General features: G+C 45.9%; 1 protein-coding gene across 2 annotated transcripts in view; it reads right to left on the bottom strand.

Annotated features, from left to right (window-relative positions):
• Positions 1-22,028, bottom strand: part of C16H4orf50 (chromosome 16 C4orf50 homolog) — a 129,996-nt gene that overhangs the window by 31,458 nt on the left and 76,510 nt on the right. The gene's annotated exons all lie outside the window — the stretch shown is intronic.

Here is a 22,028-nt window from a genome sequence, read left to right as displayed (position 1 = left end):
CACAGTAGGCATTCGATAAAAATGTGCTGAACAAATGTGAAAAGGCCACTATTTCATGGAGTGAATATGTCACTTCCTCACCCATTTCCAGGAAGTTGGACATTCAGATTGTTTCTAAGAACTCACTATTATAAATCACACCATGATAAATCCTGCAGTTAGTTAGATCTGTGTCTCGATGACCAACCAAGAACCCCCAGAGCAGCTAGTACTGGTCAGTTTTCAAAGGTGTGAATATTTTTCAGGCTCTGATGCGCCTGTCGGCAGACATTTTTTTCAAGCCCATATCTGCATCAGTTCGAAGGCGGGAAGTTATGTAAATATTCCTTTATCCCAAACCCAACAACCAAGGTAGCCAGAATTTACATTTTCTTTTGCAAAAGCGAGCACATTCTCCTTTAGGAATAACATTAAATTTCCTTGACTTTTATGCTCAATATGAAATATGCACTTTTATAAACGAGAACTGACTGAAGTGAATTGTGTTTTAATAACAGGGACTTGTACTGGAAACAAAAGGACAGAAGGAAAGGAGAAAGGAAATTTACAATTTACTTCTTATAAGCAGAAAAAATAAAAGTGAGAAACTCCAGGAAATGCAGCTTTTATGAATGAAGCACGCCCTGAGTAAATAGAGTGGCAGTGAACTCCAGGCTGCCCAGAGCTCTGTGAGCGCCAGCCCTAAAAGGCACTTGTGAAATTCCCCATCTGTGTGCACCACCAAATAAATAGGAGAGAGTCAGAAGTTCAAGAGATTGGTCCAATTATCTCATTCTGCAATGATCTAATAAAGGGCAATTAAGTGTTGAAGATGCTAGACCATTAAGCTGTGTTGTGACAATAACCAGCTTTACATATTAGCTACCCCACAGTGAGCAAATTTTACTGGGCTCTACTAGAGATGCCAAGTTAGAGGTGGCTTTTACTTGATAGGTTTATATCCTCGTGAATGTTTTTGGCCTTTAAATTGTGCTCCTGTATCTAACAGGACGCAGGTGATACTTCCAGGCATGATCACAACCAGGTGTTTCTGATAGAGAAAACACTGGGCTCATGACAGAGGCTGCTCCGTAAGGTGGGGAGTGTGGGTGTGCAGTGCTGAGAATCGGGGAGCCTGGACTCAGTGTCCTGTGGCTGCCTTCCCGTTGACATCTCTCTAGGCCTCAGATTCCTCCTCTGTTCAACGAGAATGTTAGATTGGATGGTCTCTGGGCACCTTCCATTTCTTTGGAAAAAAGCAACCAATTATAAGAGGTAACATTACCTACTGAGTGTCTTTATGTGTCAGGTGCTATTTGGACAGCTCTATAGGGATTAACCCTGACTTCCGGCCCCCATCCTTGCTTGACTTCCTATCCCTGCAGGCTGACTCTCTAGCTTCTGATATTGGCTCAATCCACCACCAGACTTTTTTGAACCCCTTTCTTATGTTCAGCTGACCACTTCATAAAGTTGTTAGAAGAATCAAAGTGTTCAGGTTTTGTGAATCTTGAAACACTAGACAGTTGTAATAACTTTTTTTTTTTTTTTTTTTGAGACGGAGTCTCGCTCTGTCGTCCAGGCTGGAGTGCAGTGGCGCAGTCTTGGCTCACGGCAAGCTCCGCCTCCTGGGTTCACGCCATTCTCCCGCCTCAGCCTCTCCGAGTAGCTGGGACTACAGGCGCCCGCCACCACGCCCGGCTAATTTTTTTGTGTGTTTTTAGTAGAGACGGGGTTTCACCGTGGTCTCGATCTCCTGACCTCGTGATCCACCTGCCTCGGCCTCCCAAAGTGCTGGGATTACAAGCGTGAGCCAATAACTTTAATCAATGTGTCTGAGCGGTGCCTCCCGTGTCTCACTGTGGGCACGTGTGTAGCAGCTCTGCATAGAGCAGGCGTGGAGCAAGTGCCGCTGGGGCCCCGCCCACTCTGGGTGGGTCTGCTCATCACCCTCTGGCTATCTCCAGAGCCGGATCCCCCTCCATGAGTGAAACATACGTGTTACGGTTTACAGTGTTGCACTCAACTCCAGTGCCCGTCTCCCCTGGGAGCATGTGAGCACCATGAAGACAGGGACCATGCTTAGATTCACCTCTGCTGTCCATGATGCACAGCATGGGCCTGGCAGGTGCTCCTCAAAATGTTGAAAGACATAAGAGGAAGAAGAGTGGTGGGAAGCGGAGAGGCAAGGGGTAAAGGGATAAAGAAGTAAAGAAGGGAGGGACAGTCCTGGCCAGGAGTGCACAAACGCCTCGTGCATAAATGAGCAAACAGTTCAGGTCCAGCTGGCAAAGCTCACATGAAAGTGGGAGTGCCTAAATCCGTCTCAGTGAGACTAGGATGAAAGAGCCATGTCCCGGATCCTTCAGGTCACTGGAATCCACCTCTGTCAGGCCCAGCCGAAAAGGAACTCCCCAAGACTGAGGCTGAGCTGAAAACACCCCCTGCAGTGAGTCTCTGCAGACTCAAAGTCCAGGCTACTTGGCTGGTGTGTTCCCGTGACCTCAGGGGTTTGTATTCAGGGCAAAGGAAAGAGAACCAAGAGGTGGCCCCCAAGCACTGATGCACAGGTGCAAGGGACACCTTGTAAGTATCAGTTAGGGAATCTATGAGCGGTGTTTGTTTCCCATGTGGAAGAACACATCTTTGCATTTGAACAGCGCTTTATGGTTTGCAAAAACTTTTCACTGTCAGTTTCTCAGGTGCGAAGATAAAGTGATTTACGAGGCTTCTCATTTCACAGAAGAGATAAAGGAAGTTTAAAAATATACAGCAATTTTCCCTAAGGTCGTGCAGCCCTGGCGAGGCCGAGCTGAACTAGAAACCTGCCCTCCGCACTTCTAGCCTGCCATGTTTCCACGCTCCAAACACAGGCTCTGCGCGGCTGTTTTCCTCCTGTCCTTCCACACATCAGCCATCAGCAGCCCCTGTGATGTCTGAAGGGGAGGCCCACTCCACCCTCCCTGCAGGGGGATCCCTCTCGTTCAGCTCTGCCTCCTCCAGGAAGGCTTCTGAGGAGCCTAAGGTTTGCACACCCCTCCCGCCCATCTTCCCCGTGGATCCAGGCTCTCCTTTAGGCTTTGACACAGAAATCACCACCCCGGGGTGTCACTGTCTCATTCAATGTCACTTCCTCCTTCTATTCATTGATTCCAGAAAATCAGCAGAGCACACAGAGAAGGGGAAGCCAAGGCTGGAAAGGGGAGCCGAATTGTGCAAGCCACACAGAAGGGCAGAGGAGAAGATAGGCAATGTCACCAGCTGAGTGAGTATTTACAGAGAGTTGTCACCTGACCCTGAAACGCTAAGCTCTTCTCAACGCCCCCCAGCCCCTGCCCCTGCCAACTGTCTCTAATTTCCATGCAATGTTTGGCCTCCTGCCCCTCCTCTCAGGTGAGAAAGGCAGGTGTAACTTACTAACCTGCCAGGTGTAAACCCACTGGCCGGCTGTCTTCAGAGGCAGGTGAACCATGCACACAGTTCTTGGCTGAATGCCCAAGAGAGCAGAAGCGTGTTGCATTTCCACTCTGGCACACTCTTTCCTTGGCCCATTTATGGAGCACGCATATGAGCAGCAAGGCTGGGCTCCCTAAAGAATCCAGCCATCAAAGAGGGAGGCAGGCAGGGGACAGCTTGTCTGGTGCTGTCCAGGTGCCCAGGTCCTGAACCTGAAGTGACCAGGTGATCATCTACCTGGAGAAGGAAGGCATCAGACTGTGGTGGGAACATGACAGTGTTTGTTTGTTTTGGAGACTGGCTGGAGTGCCGTGGCTCCATCACAGTTCACTGCAGCCTCGACCTCCCAGGCTCAATTGATCCTCCCGCCTCAGCCTCCTGAGTAGCTGCAACCACAGGTGCATGCCACCACGCCCAGCTAATTTTTATTTTTTTAATTTTTTATAGAGATGGAGTCCCCCTGCCTTGCTCAGGCTGGACTTGAACTCTTGGGCTCAGGCAATTCTCTTACCTCAGCCTCCCAAAGTGCTGAGATAACAGGTGTGAGCCACTGCACCCACATTACAGTATTAAAAAAGCAAGAGAGCTGGATTTCGATCCCAGATCTGCAGAAATAGAAGGTATATTTTTTGAACTTCAGTTTTCTTCTGCACAGAGGAGAATATTACTAGTTAGCTTCACAAATTGTTACAGGGTTTAAATGAGATAGTGCATTTATAATGGTGGTGCAGCTCCTGGCATACAGCAGCCACTCAATAAATGGCGGAAACCATATTATCATTAATATTAAAGACCATCATTTTCTCTCGGGCTTATAGTTTTTGTAAACAAATTTCTCCTCAGAAGAGTTGCTCCCAGCACCAGGGATCAGGACCCTGACACCAGAGCCCTGACGGGAGCCTGGTGCTGCCTGGTGCATCCTAAGCAATCCCAGTGAACCTCCTCTCTGCCACTGCATTTTCTCTTCCATGCGATGTCTTAGCTGCCCTCGTCTCTCACAGAGGGTGGAAGAAGGATCAGATGCTGGGATGCGTGTGAAAACACTTTGTCAAGAGTGCTTTTGAAAATTAGCTTCATGGAACATAAGTGCAGTGTTTGCTTACTACCACCCCACTTAGAAACTCTGGAAGGCTCCCTACTGATTCTGGGAAAAGATCCACGGTCCCGAGTCTGCCACTCACAGAACTTTGGGATGGGGCTTTTCCTACTTCTCCAGCCTCTATGAATGGCAGCTCCTGCCTCCACCTCCCGTCCCTACTCCCATATTCCCCGTCTGCTGTGGGGCTGACCCCTGACCCTGACTCTGGGCTTTCCCAGCACACACTGGTACACACCAGACTCCACACCAGTTACCTGCTCATGTGGCTGGAGTCCCTGAGGGCTGGAGCTATGTCGCTCATCCCCGTGTCCCCGACTCCAGCACTCGGCCAGCACAGACCCTCTAATGTCTGCTACTAAGTGAGCTGGGGGTAAGGGGCATGCTCAGCAGGAGTTGTTTTGACTACGATCATGCCTCCCTGTGGAGCTCAGGTGCCCATGGGAAATGGGCTGGACATAGCAAGGTCCCCTCTGGCCCAGACCCCCTTGAAGGACACTGTTCCCAAGACCTGCACTGACGCAGCCCTGGGAGGCATGGGAGTGAGCCAGGGATGGTGAAGTCCCTTCCCAGATAGAATAAAAGCCAATGTGTGGGTCCTGGTGACAAACCTGTGGGGGAGAAGAGTGGGAGGAGGAGGTCAGGAGAGGACGAGACAGGAAGAGGAGAGGGAAGGAAGAGATGACAGAGAGGAGATCAGAAGCAGGAAGAGAGAGAAGGGTGTCTGTGAGCAAGAACCACCTCCCTACTCTTTTCTTCTAAAACTGGAGCAGCAGCGTGGTGTAGGGTTAAGGACACAGGCTCAGACGTCTTCCCACTCCAACACAGCCCCTGGCAATTCACTTCGCCTCCCTGCACCTCGGTCTCCTTATCTGTAAGAAGGGGTGAGCAGCTCACTGGATGGCTGTGGAGAATAGACTGCTGCATGGTAAGGTGAGGTGAACGGTGTTTGGCGGTGACCCGGGAGTCACGGCTGCTCTGAAACTCCACGACCGCCCACACACGCTGGCCCTTTCCAGGTCCTCGCTGTCGTTATTCTCTTCCTGCTCAGACGGCATCGCCTGCAGATTCCTCTGCAAGCTTCCTTACATTGGAAAACTCAGCACAGAGTTTAGCATTTTAAGTAAATCAAGCTCCACTCCTCCATAAAAGGACTTTGTGTGGCTTGTCATCCCTGCAGGAGAAGCTCCAGGCTCGCTGGTCTGGCGCAAGTGTCCTCTGCTGTCTGGCCCCTGTCTACCTTTTTTCTGTGTCCTGCCACTCCTCCCTGCACCCTCCTCCCGGCCACACTTAACCCCTGGCATGTTCTTCACCCATGCTTTTTCCTCAGCTCCAAACCACCTGCCCCAGGCCAGCTACAGGCCCTGCACCCTTGCCATAGCCAGGCTGGAGCACAAGCCTCCCTTCCATGTTTGTCTGGCTGCCCTGGCCCATGAGCTCCTGAAGCCTGGAACCAGGGTTTACTTGTAAATAAAAACAGCAACAACAATAATAATGGCATTTATAATAATAATGCCAGTAGCTATTATCGTGTACTCACTTTCATGGGCCAGGATCCAGGCAGTGTCTTCCCATAGCCTGAGAGGCAGCCCGGTATAGGCTTAAGCGCATACATGTGACCCTAAACTGCCTGGGTTCAAATCCCAGCTCCTTACATTTCTGGCTGGGTGACCCCAAGCAAGTTACTTAGCAGCTCTGTGCTTCAGTTTCTCCAGCTGTAAAACATGGTTAATAGTGTGCAGATACAGTTGTCATGAAGGCTAAATTAGTTAAAATATGGAAACTGCTTAGAACAGCACTTGGCACACAGGAAGCTCTAGGTTCATGATTGCTGTGGTTAAGGTGGCCTTATTTTTTCTTCTACAGGAGGAGCAGATCTCACAGGTCAGTAAAAGAAAACCCACATGAGCGATGGTGCCACTGCCACTCCTGGAAGGCTGCCCTGGCCTCTGTCAACCAGGGGATGCAGTTCGACATGGACACAGACAGAGTCAAGGAGCTGGAACTGAGCCAAGGGCCTTGGAGGGCTATCCCCTCAGTAACAGGGGGAATTAGAAGATAGAGAGGAAGTTTGTCCTGGCTTGAGTTCTAGGTGAGGAGAAAAAAGCCATCCTTAAGAAGATGTAACCATAGTCCTATATCTCATGAGAATTTGGGGTTGAACTCCCTTGAGCCTGTGATATACTCGGGACTGACGTTGAGACGCACAGGATTCCTGCAGATAAATCCCCAGGGCTGGGTGTGGTGGCTCACGCCTGTAATCCCAGCACTTTGGGAGGCAAGGCAGGCAGATCACGAGGTCAGGAGTTCGAGACCAGCCTGGCCAACATACCACTAAAAATACAAAAATTAGCTGGGCATGGTGGCGGGCGCCTATAGTCCCAGCTACTCCAGAGGCTGAGGCGCGAGAATTGCTTGAACCCAGGAGGTGGAGGTTGCAGTGAGCCAAGATTGTGCCATTGTACTCCAGCCTGGGTGACAGAGTGACACTCTGTCTCAAAAAAAAAAAAAAAAAAAAAGCCCCAGAGGCCAACATTACAAAACACCCAAGAAAACAATCTTTTATGAATGAAGACATAAGATGTATTTGTCAGGAAGGTTAAGTTCCCCCAAGAACATCAAATAGTAGAACTATTGAATAGAGATCATAAAGTGGCTTCTTAACATAATTAAGGTAATGTCTAACTAACTTGGATATGGCACTTACGATGGGACAGTACAACTCTAAGAGCTTTATCTATAGTGACTTATTTAACCTCAAAATAATTTTAGGTTATTTTGGTAGGTGGGTGGAAGGAACCCACTTTGGTAGTAGGTGGAACTCCCACTTTAAAAATGATGAAACTAAAGTATGGAAAGATCACACGGCCTGGATTTAATCCCCAACAGTCTGGCTACAGAGCCTTCATGCTGCAGGGGGAAAAAAAAAATGAGCTTCAGGATTTATCTAATGAAATTACCTAGAATATAGCTTAGAAAGACAGAAAGAGGATGGGTGTGGTGGCTCACGCCTGTAATCGCAGCACTTTGGGAGGCCTGGGCGGGTGGATCAACTGAGGTCAGGAGTTCGAGACCAGCCTGGCCAACATGGTGAAACCCTGTCTCTACTGAAAATACAAAAATTAGCCAGGCGTGGTGGCGGGTGCCTGTAATCCTGGCTACTCGGGAGGCTGATGCAGGAGAATTGCTTGAACCCGGGAGGTGAAGGTTGCAGTGAGCTGAGATCGCACCACTGCACTCCAGCCTGGGCAACAATGGCAAGATGCCATCTCAAAAAAAAAAAAGACAGAGTTAGATATAAGTTAGATATAGAGGTTATGAGCCACAAAGGAAAAAATGGAGTCAGTCTAAAACTGTTAATAGGAATTTCAGAAGGAAAGAAAAGACAAGGGGTTTAAGGTGTAATATTCAAATACATAATAACAGAATTTTTCAGAAATGCTGAAAGATACAAATTCTCAGATTCAGAAATCATGGACCCCAAGTAGGAAAGATAAAAATGAATATTTATCTTATAGCAGAACTCCAGAATCAAAACGACAAATAGAAGATGCTAAAAGCAACCAGAGAGAGAGAAATAGATTACCTAAAAGTACATAGCAGTTACACCAATAACAGGCTTCTTCATGAAAGCCAGAAGACAGTGGAATAGCATTGTCATATTACCAAGAAGAAATAATAGAGAATCTAGAATTCTATATTCAGCTAAATGATCACCTAACCATAAAAACAAAATAATGACATTCTCAGGCAAAGACTGAGAGGTGTTTACTGCTAAATGCCTTGCTAAAAGAATACTAGTAAGGAATGTGCTCCCGGGAGAACCAAATTAAACTCAAAAGAAAAAAAAATTCAAGAAAGGATGGCAAGTAAAGAAACTGGTAAATCTAAAAAGTATTAACTATATAAAATAATAATAGTGGCTAATGTGAAAAGTATAAAAATAGAGTGAAAATATATTCCTGGGAAATATGAAAGATGCCAGGGGAGGTATGAAAATTAAAGCCTTCTTAGGATTTTCTGTGTGTGAGGAAGTTAGAGATGTCAAGCCGAGAATGCACACTGAAATATTAAAGGGTAGCCACTAAAATAATAGAAATATAATGTACACCTAGGGTGAAAAGTAGAATAAAGAAAACTTAATCAGTTGTATATAAAGCAAGAAAAGGGAAAAATTAGAAGCATAGCAAAGGCAGGGTAAACAGTAAGCACACAATAAGATGATGGATAAATATATATATATATTTATCAGCTATAATATATATATTCTGATATACATATATCAGTTATCATAATCATTATAATGGACTAAACTTTCCACTTAAAAGACAAGGATTGTTCTAAGCTTAAAAAATTTAAAATACAGCTATATGCTGTTACTAGAGACATACTAAAAATATAAAGACAGAGAAGGATTGACTGTAAAATAATGGGAAAAGGTGTACCAAGCAAATACTAGCCCAAGAAACTCAGAATAGCCATATTGACATTAAACAAAATAGACTCAAAAGCACAAAGCATTATTAAAGATAACAAAGGTTACTACCTAACTGTAAAACAAAGATTCATAGTATAATAGAAAAATACTAGACTTATAAGCACTAAATATTAATAATATAGCCTCAAAACGTATAAGGCAAAAACTAAGAAAATTAGAAAGAGAATCGCCATAGTTGGGTATTTAAACACATCTTCTTCAGAACTTGACAGATCAAGCAAACAAATGTGCCAATGAGGAAACAAAGAAAATTTGAAGACCACGATGAAGAAGTTTCATGTAATGGACATATATATAAAGTCAGAAACATTATTGTAGTAACCAAATACGTAATATTTTCAAACATACATGGGACATTTGCCAAATGCATTTATAATATTGGAAATAGAGCAAGCCTTGACAAGTAAAACAAATGGAAATTATACGAACCATATTCTCTGGTTACAATGGAATTAAAACATAAATAATAAGAATAAAATAAGGAAAACCCCACATATTAAGAATTTAAAAGTATCCTTCTAAGTGACTCATAGATCAAAGGGACCATAACAGGAATTAGGAGAATCATACAGTCTTTGTCACCAAGGGGCTCTCTCTTCAATAACCCCCTCCAACAAGTTAACTATTACAATGTGCCAAGTAGGACCCAAAGATCCAAGGGTCACAGCAGGAGGGGCCCTCTGATCTAAGGAGGCGGCCTTAGGAGGGGGAAAGACAAGCCTTCCCACCATTGGATACCAAAGCCTGGCAGAGACAAAACCGAAAAAGAGAATTTCAGACCAATATCCTTGATGAACATTGATGCAAAAATCCTCAATAAAATACTGGCAAACAGAATCCAGCAGCACATCAAAAAGCTTATCCACCATAATCAAGTGGGCTTCATCCCTGGGATGCAAGGCTGGTTCAACATATGCAAATCAATAAATGTAATCCAGCATATAAACAGAATCAAAGACAAAAACCACATGATTATCTCAATAGATGCAGAAAAGGCCTTTGACAAAATTCAACAACGCTTCATGCTAAAAACTCTCAATAAATTAGGTATTGATGGGACGTATCTCAAAATAATAAGAGCTATCTATGACAAACCCACAGCCAATATCATACTGAATGGGCAAAAACTGGAAGCATTCCCTCTGAAAACTGGCACAAGACAGGGATGCCCTCTCTCACCGCTCCTATTCAACATAGTGCTGGAAGTTCTGGCCAGAGCAATCAGGCAGGAGAAGGAAATAAAGGGTATTCAATTAGGAAAAGAGGAAGTCAAATTGTCCCTGTTTGCAGATGACATGATTGTATACCTAGAAAACCCCACTGTCTCAGCCCCAAATCTCCTTAAGCTGATTAGCAACTTCAGCAAAGTCTCAGGATACAAAATCAATGTACAAAAATCACAAGCATTCTTGTACACCAATCACAGACAAACAGACAGCCAAATCATGAGTGAACTCCCATTCACAATTGCTTCAAAGAGAATAAAATACCTAGGAATCCAACTTACAAGGGATGTGAAGGACCTCTTCAAGGAGAACTACAAACCACTGCTCAATGAAATAAAAGAGGATACAAACAAATGGAAGAACATTCCATGCTCATGGGTTGGAAGAATCAATATCGTGAAAATGGCCATACTGCCCAAGGTAATTTATAGATTCAATGCCATACCCATCAAGCTACCAATGACTTTCTTCACAGAATTGGAAAAAACTACTTTAAAGTTCGTATGGAACCAAAAAAGAGCCGCATCACCAAGTCAATCCTAAGCCAAAAGAACAAAGCTGGAGGCATCACGCTACCTGACTTCAAACTATACTACAAGGCTACAGTAACCAAAACAGCATGGTACTGGTACCACAACAGAGACATAGATCAATGGAACAGAACAGAGCCCTCAGAAATGATGCCGCATATCTACAAGTATCTGATCTTTGACAAACCTGACAAAAACAAGAAATGGGGAAAGGATTCCCTATTTAATAAACGGTGCTGGGAAAACTGGCTAGCCATATGTAGAAAGCTGAAACTGGATCCCTTCCTTATACCTTATACAAAAATTAATTCAAGATGGATTAAAGACTTACATGTTAGACCTAAAACCATTAAAATCCTACAAGAAAACCTAGGCAATACCATTCAGGACATAGGCGTGGGCAAGGACTTCATGTCTAAAACACCAAAAGCAATGGCAACAAAAGCCAAAATTGACAAATGGGATCTAATTAAACTAAAGAGCTTCTGCACAGCAAAAGAAACTACCATCAGAGTCAACAGGCAACCTACAGAATGGGAGAAAATTTTTGCAACCTACTCATCTGAAAAAGGGCTAATATCCAGAATCTACAATGAACTCAAACAAATTTACAAGAAAAAAACAAACAACCCCATCAAAAAGTGGGCAAAGAACATGAACAGACACTTCTCAAAAGAAGACAATTATGCGGCCAAAAAACACATGAAGAAATGCTCATCATCACTGGCCATCAGAGAAATGCAAATCAAAACCACAATGAGATACCATCTCACACCAGTTAGAATGGCCATCATTAAAAAATCAGGAAACAACAGGTGCTGGAGAGGATGTGGAGAAATAGGAACACTTTTACACTGTTGGTGGGACTGTAAACTAGTTCAACCATTGTGGAAGTCGGTGTGGCGATTCCTCAGGGATCTAGAACTAGAAATACCATTTGACCCAGCCATCCCACTACTGGGTATATACCCAAAGGACTATAAATCATGCTGCTATAAAGACACATGCACACGTATGTTTATTGCGGCACTATTCACAATAGCAAAGACTTGGAACCAACCCAAATGTCCAACAACGATAGACTGGATTAAGAAAATGTGGCACATATACACCATGGAATACTATGCAGCCATAAAAAATGATGAGTTCATGTCCTTTGTAGGGACATGGATGAAACTGGAAAACATCATTCTCAGTAAACTATCACAAGGACAAAAAACCAAACACCGCATGTTCTCACTCATAGGTGGGAACTGAACAATGAGAACTCATGGACACAGGAAGGGGAACATCACACTCCGGGGACTGTTGTGGGGTTGGGGGAGGGGGGAGGGACAACATTAGGAGATATACCTAATGCTAAATGACGAGTTAATGGGTGCAGGAAATCAACATGGCACATGGATACATATGTAACAAACCTGCACATTGTGCACATGTACCCTAAAACCTAAAGTATAATAAAAATAAAAATAAATAAAAATAAAATAAAATAAAATAAAATAAAATCACACACACACACACAAAAAAAAGAAACAATATTAGGGTGGTTTTGTAATCAGTTTACTAGGTCCCTTGAACAGGCCATTTTTTTCTCCCTGGGCCTCAGGTTCCTCAAATGAGATGGATGAGCTGATTCATCTCCAAGTCTCAGATAACCTTTTTTAAATTTAATTTTAACCTGTCCTCAGTTTTAATTCTACTTAATATCACACTAATCAAGACAAATTTTTCTCTCCCATTTCCAAATCTATCAAACTCCTTTCATAATATGATATCAGTTTTCTTTTCTTTTTTTCTTTTCTTTTCTTTTCTTTTTTTTTATATAATTTAAGACAAATGATGCCTCTTTTCCACCTTTGCTTTCCCCTAATCCTCCCAAGTTTGCTGCTGTGACAGATGACGTCTCCATCAAAGAGCTTGCCTTCCTCTGCCTGCTCATGCTTCTCTGCTTTTTTGATTTATGAAAGAAATGGGGGCAGGGCTCAGTGGCTCACGCCTGTAATCCCAGCACTTTGGGAAGCCAAGGCAGGTGGATCACCTGAGATCAGGAGTTCAAGACCAGCCTGGCCAACATGGTGAAGCCCTGTCTCTACTAAAAATACCAAAAATTAGCTGGGCGTGGTGGTGGGCACCTGTAATCCCAGCTACTCCAGTGGCTGAGGCCGGAGAAACACTTGAACCTGGGAGGCGGAGGTTGCAGTGAGCCGAGATCGCACCATTGCACTCCAGCCTGGGCGACGAGACTGAAACTCTGTCAAAAAAAAGAAAGAAAGAAAGAGAGAGAGAGAGAGAGAGAGAAAGAAAGAAAGAAAGAAAGAAAGAAAGAAAGAAAGAAAGAAAGAAAGAAAGGGAACACAGCAGTCTCCACAACCAGACAACACCCTCTGTCACTGTCCCCTCTCCACTAGTTTCCCATCTCTTTCAATCCTTTCTCCACAAGGATCCAAAATGGTCTTCCTAAACCACAAGAAGTCCTTCTCTGTTTGAAACTCGCCCTTGGCTTTGAGGGCACCATGGGGTCAAATATCAACAGCAGCCAGGTGAGAGCCCAGTGTGCTCACTGACGGCTTCTCTGGCAGAGCCTTGAGACTGATCCTTTTCTTCTGGGCATCTAGACTATGGAAAACTCTGCTCTGCTGTTCAGAGGCTTTCTCATTCCATTTCCTACTCCCCACCCTGCACAGCTTTGGAATGTGGCAAACGTCTGGAGGAGAAACCCACCCTGGCCTTTGAAGCCCCTCAAGTCTCTACATCCCCATCAGTGGTCATTGCACTGAACCAGGCCTGGATCCTCAGCCCTGTCCCCGGTCCCCAGACTGTAGAAAACCCCAGCAGGAGAGCAGCACTGACTGGCAGAAGATCTCCCTTCTCCAGGATTTGGCTCTTTTAGTCCTCACTGCTTCAGCAGTGATAAGAAACCACCAACCATGCAGTGGTTCTGGCCAGTCTACAAACAATATGCGGAAAGGGTTTTTGCATCCTCTGCCCCACCTTTTGATGTCAGAAGGCTGAAAACACCCTCAGATCATGCTAATGCTGCCATTTTTGAACGTGGGTCCCATGCAAAAGCATGAAGCTCAATTGCACATGTGCATGTTTCTCCTTTCATAAATATTCATGACTCCTCCCATAGCTAATTAAATATGTATATTTGGCCACCCAATTCAGCATAAATTTCTGTTCTCTTTGTCCCTCACTGGAATTGCCTGTTTCTGGCTTCTGGCCAGAGGTTATGCTCCCTAGCTTGCCAGAATGGCCACCCTGCAGGCTGCAATCCTTTATGGGAAATAAAGCTCTCCTTTCCAAATGTATGAACCTCATCATTCAGTTGACACACTTGTAGAAATCTTCCTTCTTATTTGTAATTCATTATACTGTTATGGTTTTCCTAGAATTCTGCAATTCTCACTGACAGAAAGAACCCAGGTGCCCTTCCCCCAGGCCCTGATCTGCAGCCTGAATCCCACCATCTCAGATGCCTTAATGGCTTGGCAGACTTGGCCTGATTATAGTATTCCTGGTGACAGTGAAGTCCTCGCCTCACCATTTTGCTATGTGGATAACATCTGTGGAAGTTGAAGGGCTGGTAAGTAATCAGGGCCTCAAAATGTCATTTCCTGCCAGCAAAAGACTGTTTGCAAAGCTGGTTGCAAGAATCCCTCCCACCTCTGTGTGCACATTCATTTGCAATGTGACTCCCCTGCCCCTCCCAGCTAGAGGTGGAGTCTAGTTCTCCACACCCTGGACTGGCCTTGCCACATGCTTAGACCAATAGAAAGATGCAGAAATGACATTGTGAGAGATTTGAGCCTGGGCCTCAAGAGACCTTGAAGCTCCTGCTCCCTTTTATGGAACCATGCCTTTAGACCACCATATGCAGAAACCTGAGCTAGTTTCTGGAGGCTAAGAGGACACATGGAGCAGAGATGAGCATTCTAGCTGAAAAACCAGTCAACTGATGGCTAGCACCAATGGCCAGACACAAAGCCCTCCTAGACTACTCAGCCCCAGAAGAACTATCTGATGAATGACCCAAGTGAGACCAGCAGAAAACCACCCTGCAGAGCCAATCTACATCTAATGTGTATACATGAATATATAAAATGGTTGTGGCTTTAAGCCAGTGAGCTTTAGGGTGGTTTATTACCCAACCATATCTAATTTATCTTCTTTCTTCTAATTAATAAAATGTTCTGATAATGATGATGATGATTTACATTACTTGGGTGCTTCCTTTGTGCCAGATTCTATGCTGAGTGTTTTATAAGTTTAAAGCTCTTGTCATTCTGACAACAACACTGCGAGTTAAGTACTATCATTGTCCCTATTTGCTCACAAGGAAATTGAGACTCCAAGAGATGAGGCAACTTGGCTACAGTTGCAGAGCTTGCCAGGAGCAGAGCTGAGACCGGAACTCTGGCATGCTGGTTCTGGTTCCTGCACCCGTTGCTACTCCTTACATTGCTTCTCTCTTATTCTACCATCTCCTCCCTCAACTTCCCACACCCTCATCTCTCATCCTCATAACTATTCCCTGGTACCTATGTAAGACGGTAGGTAGGGAGAAACTAACATTTATTTGTTAAGTATTCATTTTTCCAATAACATTTCCTCATGCCTGCAGTGTGCCCAATACTCTTCTAGAAATTAAGGGCACCAGTTTCTACAACACAGAAGACAGGGCTTCTGCTCTTAAGAGTCTAAACTCATGCCCAGCACATGCTAAACAGTCCAAACACATTTCTCTCCTATTTTACTCACTGCAGCCTTGTCTGCATTGTACGGAGGAGGCTGAGGGGAATAAACTCACTCAAGGTCACACAGGGATTGGAACAAAGGTTGGCCTGGCCCCAGACCAAGGCTTTTTCCAATTTACAATGGGACTCCTCCTCCTCTCACTTTCACTAGGTACTCCTTGGGACAGTAGGGTCCAAGTCTTCTCTTAATGAAATACTCCATTTCCTTTCTTTGTCTTTCTTGGGTTTTGGTTTCAGTCCCAAAAGCGTCTCCAATTATCAATGTTTATTTTTTAAAAGTGGCTTTCAGCTCAATTGTGCATGCATTTACGGAATGCCAGGCATCTACCAGGCACTGGAGAAAGGGTTGCTCCTGGGGGAATCTCAGTCCCAGCTGCCTAAGGAAGCTTTAGGGAGAGGTGGCAGCTGATTTGAAATAATCAGAGGTGTGGGGCGGGTTACAAATGGATTGAAAAGGCCTCCTTTCCTGCATACACAACCCCAGGTAGCAGCAACAATCAATGTCAGACAAATCAATAGCAGCATCCACAGTGCCAATCTGGTTTGCTTAGAGCTAAGATCAGGAGCAGGGTGGTCTGGGCACAGTCCAAGGCCTTGGGGCTCATACAGGACCTGAAGGGGTTTGATTCTGGCTTTGCTGATCCCTGTATGACTTGGCAAGTGACTTGTCTGCTCCAAGTTTCAGTTTCAACATCTGTGAAATGGGAAGCAGTATCAGTTTCTTGGCATCATTTAGAAATTCAATGTGACAACACGCATGAAAAGACCTTGGAAAACGCCCAGCACAAAGTAAGTAGTGGGGATGAGCGAGGGAGGCTTAAATAATTTTACTGAAATAATAATAACATCAAATATTTAGTGAAAACTTGCTTTATGCCAGGCCCTGTTCTAAGCACTTTACATATTTAGTTTGTTTACTCCTACAAGAGTATAAAAAAGGTGCTGCTCTTATTCCCATTTTATTTAGGAAGAAATGGAGGCATAAAGGGATTAAGAACTTGTCCACAGCTTGAGAGACTATTCCAGAATCCATTATCTTAACCAACATGCTATCTTGTCCCTATAAAATAGCATGTCAATACTGCATGTTGAATGAGACATGCTTTAAATATCATCACATACAGTACGATCTCGTTTTTTAAAAAGCCTGGATGTGTAAGGATAAATGTCAAAATGTTGAAAATGAACATTTCTTATTGGTGGAATTCCATGTGTTTTTGTCACTTTATTTTAATTTTCCAAATTCACTCAAATACATATATATTAATTTTTATAAGCAGAAAAATGTTGTTTAAAATATGTTTCTTTCTCTCTGCTGTGCCAGGCTTGGTTAGGCACTAGGCATATATGAAAGGATATTTTATTATCCTAGTGTTCCAGGCAGGATCTTGGAAAACTTCTAGGCTGAGCCAGAATCAATGCTCAATAAACATTTGGCCTCATTCCTCACAGAAGCAGCAGCTGTTTCCATGTTGCTACGTGTCCGTTAGGCACCCTCAGTAGGCTTCTTCTTAAAGTGATCACATCTTTTCTAAAACTGTTCTGAACACAACAGAACTGAACAGTATCTTAATGGTTCTGTTTCTTTGCATCCACTTTGAAGCTAAGCCCCTGAGTTTTCCCAGGGGTTCACATTTGGAATAGCCATATTTAAGTTTTGGATTTTACTGGCTATGCACCTTTGCACTGATGTCCAAGCACCAGGGGTGATGTCTGGGACAGCCTGAAGGTCCGATTTCCAGGGAGCTGGGGGATCAGAGGAAAACCAGCCTCTTCCCTTCACCCCAACTGTGTAATCTTGGGAAGATTCCCAGACCTCACTGTGCCTCAGTTTCCTAATCTGCAAAATGGGTATCCTCTTCCTTGTTCCTCTCTCCTCACAGCTGTGACACTCAAACAAGAGCACACATCAGGAGATGCTTTACAAACTGTGAATTCCTATCTGAGAGGCGGGAAGTACTTTTGAGCATCTCAGCTACGAAGCCTCTAACACACCCAAGACGTAGAAGTCAGAAAAAGGACAGGAAATTGAGAACCTGACAATACTCCTTTATCAGCTCCAGAAATCACATTCAGTTAGCAAGCACTGCCCTGTGCAAGATTAGACTCATCAGACTTCATCTTATTTCGTTAAACTACAAGTTCCTTTTGAGAGTGAAGATAAACCCCCCACAGCTGTCTAGATACGAAGATGGATGCTGACAGGGCATGGCCAGACAGTGGGGGCCAAAGGTCCCCCTCAAGCAGTCCTTGCTTACCTGTCATGTTACAGCTGGGCAGTCCCACAGTGGGCTCTTTGGGAGGCCTCTGGCAGTCCCCATCTGAACCCTGTCTCTCTTGCCACATGTCTCTGACATACAGAGACAAATAGACACACAAAACCCTGGCGAGGAAGTCACAATACCTGCGCTCTGGGCATCAAGTGTCCCTGCCTCCTGGTTCCTCCCTGCCCATGGAGAGTCATAGTGACCAGTCTCCAAGCTCCCTTCTTCTCTCAAAGGCTGGGCTCTCAGCTTCTCCTAGCTTTCCCTGGGGAATTCCTCCCTCAGCCCCCCATGGAGGCTGGAAGCCCCTTCTTGCCCCTCAGCCCTCTGCAGGGGAATGACTTGTTTATATGGCTCATGACTCTGTCTCATTCTCTCTCTCCTTCATTCTCTGCCCCCCAGGAGTTATCCCCCTATCCTGTGCTCCCTGGCACCTTGGAGACGCTAGGTGAACCTTTGTGGAATGAAATGATCGATGGAACAAATAGAAGGAGTGAGTGAGGAGGCAGCCCCCAGATAGAAAGCATGGCCCAGAGTCACATGGCCCACCCTTCGCTATAGCTGGTGAGCACAAGCCAAACCCTGGTTCATACCTCGGAGAACCTTCTGGAAGCCCCATTGGAGGAAGCAGCATCCCCCATGCCTGGCCTGTGCTGGGATGGAAGATAAGGATTCAGCTTGGTACCCACATGAACCAGATGCACCCACACCCTTGAGGAGCAGGCAGCCTGCTGGGAGACAGGCAGGTGACAAGGAAACAGAAGAGGGCAGCTGGGACAGGGCTCAGCGGTGCGGCGGGAAACGGAAGCTGGCAGTTCAGAGGCCTGGGGCAGAGGGGTCTGGGAAGACTTCCCCGAGAAAGGGAGATCAGAGAGGAGAGGACTAACACTTCCAAGCAGCCAAGATGGATGAGCCAGCCTGCTGCCTGATTGACTTGGTCCTTACCAAAGTCTATTCCACACGGAAAGAAATGGAGGCACAGGCCACCAAGACCTGCTCCAGGTCTTGTAGCTGGTAAGTGGCATGGCTGAAATTCACACCAAGGCTCCACACCTGTCCTCAGATTTCCAGAATGATTCTCCACAGGCCAGAGGCTCTAGCACTGGAGCGTGCGTGGGGAGGTGCCTTGGGCTGACGGTTTTGCAGTCCTTCCTGGGAGGAGGAAGGTCCAGGTCCTCCGAGCCCCCAAGACGCCCCTGCATGAAACAAGCTGAAGCAGCGGGAGAGGGTTTCCCTTAGTAAGCAGCTTTCGGATTTGAGTGCCTGGCACTGGCATGACATCTTAATCAATCTTCCCACAGGGCTATTCACGATTCAGCTTGGTACCCACATTCCCGGGGGACCCCACAGCGGCTAGAACCCAGGCCCTGGCTGAGGCCACATCTCAGGGGACTCACTTCATTTTCTTTTATGTCCTCTCCTGCATTTAAGTAGCCTGGCCCGAGTGCTAGTGCCCGGAAGAGGGGAAACCTCCCATTTCATTGACAAACATGGCTCCTGAATGTGAGCCTGGCACCTGCAGATCGGAGACCCACATGGAATCTAGTGAGCAAAATGAGTCCACGGGGCCCCGTGGAGTTGGGGCGGGTGGATCTCTTCCAAGGCCTTCACTTTGGAGATGAGGAAACAGAGGCCCTGAAGGGTGAGGCCTGCCCAAGGAGGTGAAGATCAGACTTGCCCCGGCCCCTGCCCCCTTACCATCAACCTCCTTGTTGCCGTCTCAGTTGCTTCTATTAATCATTTGAAGGAAACCTGCATTTTTCTTGACCAGCTGGCAGGCTGGGCCCTGGGCTGGGCTGGACCTCGGGCCAGTGCATCTGCCTTCTGTGTTTTCTCACACTCGGCTGTCCTGCTGGCTGTTGTTCTGCTCAGCCAACGGGAGGCACAAGGAGAAGGCTGGAGAAAGGGAGGAAAGAAGGTTCTAGAACTTACTCTCCACCCCATCAAGAGTAGGTCCCACAGAGGCCAGGCTCCTCTATGGCAGCCCCCAGCTCTAGCTCTCCCAGCCTCCAGGAGTGGCAGCACCCTCTCCCCGCCCTCTGATCCTAGGGTGGTCACTGCTTCCCACGCTTGCCACCCTGTTCACCCCTTGTCCTGCCCCTGAGCAGGACACACCCTCTGCTTCCCAGGACTGCACAGTCAGCTGTAGGAGCTCCCGGGGTGGGAGGATGGCAGCCAGGCCAGGGCTTGAGGGGGCCTGGAAAGGACTGGCGGGAGGGTTTAGTGCCTTCTTCAAAACCCAAAACCCCTAGACCTTCAATGCACCACCTGTGCTGAATATGATAAAAGACGTGTGTAGAAAGTAAAAGTTCCTCTTCAAAGTTTCCCTTCTCGTTCAAGAATAAATCACAAGTGTTAGAAATAATAGTTTCTTTTAAAGACTAACTTCATGCTAGACATGCTCACAGGCATGTAGTACATTCTATGTCCTTGTACTTTAACCAAGATGTCCATGCTGGACACGCTCACAGGCATGTCCCAGCTTGCAGCCTATGCCCCTCCCTTATTTGGGAATGTTATTACTTTCCTAAGTCCTTTCATAAGCAACTTCCTCTTTTCCTTTGTGTTTCTATTGCCTTTACCTATTTAGAAAAGTTTTAAACTGTTAGCCAATCGGGTTTTAGTTTAGATTGTGTGGTCTGGCTCCAGCCAATGGAGACAGGACACAGTAGCAGGGACAAACTGCATAAGGAATAAAAATTGCTTCCCTCCTTTGTTCGGATGTGCTCTCCCCATTATTACATCTGCGATGAGCACCCTTTCTGCAGAAAGTAAAGATTGCCTTGCTGAGAGAATTAAATTTATGTTCAAGTGCTATTTCTTTGTGGCACCACGGAATACGCATTTACATATAACAACGTGGGAGGTGATAACACACATGGTGCTCTTGGCCAGTGCCCTTGGAGAGACCACCATTTAAATAAAGATGACAGCCAGGGAAGGTCACAGGCTTGGCCTGCACCCCATCAGAATTCCCACTGACTCATTCATGGAACCTATTCAAGATGAAAGGTGGAATATTCTGAACAGTAATGTATTATTTTATTCTTCTTTTTATTATTTGAACAAATAGACTCCCTCAGTCACCTCTTTCCTGCTGAGACCCCATTCATGAGATGAGGAAGCTGAGCTGCATGACCTCCAAGAATAAAGCTGAGCTGTGTGACCTCCAAGAATGGCCTCCCTTACTGACCCCAATTTGAGCAGTTGGAGAGTTTTATATCAAGCCCCCAGCAGGGTTGCAGATTTGTTAAGAAGAACACAATGCCCATGGCCCTGGAAGAGGCAAATGCTCTTAGATGAGGTGGCTGATGAGAAAGGAAGTTCAGCATAGGAGGAAAAGACCTGTGATGCTTGGGGAGCGTTGGGGAAAAAGAATGCAGCCTCCAGAAATATCCCTGACAGCCAGGTGACCTGTCCATGCAGGCACGCGTGGAATGCAAGCTCAAGCAACAGATGGGAAAACAGCCCCCCAAGAGGCTAGGGAGCCCCTTCAAATCACCAACTGGTGAGAGGCAGAGGCAGCTCCCGCACTGCAGCTCCGAGGGCCTCCCATACTCACAACCCTTCCTTTTGCTGTCTCTGAGGTCCTTTTCACTCCCACTGGAGCCTCATCCAGGCTGTATCCTAACACTTCTCCAAGTCCCGGAGATGGAAGGAAACCCCAGGATATCGGCTGGATCGTCCCCCTGGGAGCCCCTGATAAAATCAGGACTGCTTTATCTGCTTTCAGTTTCAAAAAACTAAACTTAGAAAGTCCAAAAGTGGGAGCTGTCAGCCCAGCCCCCAGGGTCCCTGCCAGCCTCTGCACGAGATCAGATGCATCCAGATGCAGGCACCTCTTCCAGGCACTCCTCACTTCCAGGAGGGTCTGTCCCCTATGTGTGCCCACAGGATCTTGTCAGTACCTCTACCTCCATGGTCAATTTGGGACGAATCCACCAATGTACCTGTTTTTCTCTCCCACAGGTCTGTAACAACCCATGGGGTTGGGGACACTTCTCTCTGTGACTCCAGCAAGAGGCACAGAGCAGGCAGTTAGTAAACACTGGAGACTGAGAGAGTGAGGCTCACACATCACGTAAGCTTTGCAGGTGCAAAAATTCAATTAACTGAGGAACTGAAGAGGGGGCAATGGGAAGTGCTGCTAGAAGGAGTCTTCCAGCGGATAAGTGATGGAAGAATGATATTATAGGACACCTCGAATTCGTAACTAATG

Source organism: Symphalangus syndactylus, chromosome 16 (genome assembly GCF_028878055.3).
Source record: "Symphalangus syndactylus isolate Jambi chromosome 16, NHGRI_mSymSyn1-v2.1_pri, whole genome shotgun sequence".
Classification (NCBI taxonomy): domain Eukaryota; kingdom Metazoa; phylum Chordata; class Mammalia; order Primates; family Hylobatidae; genus Symphalangus; species Symphalangus syndactylus.
The sequence above is the reverse complement of the archived record's forward strand: the minus strand, read 5'-3'. Positions and strand labels throughout refer to the sequence as shown.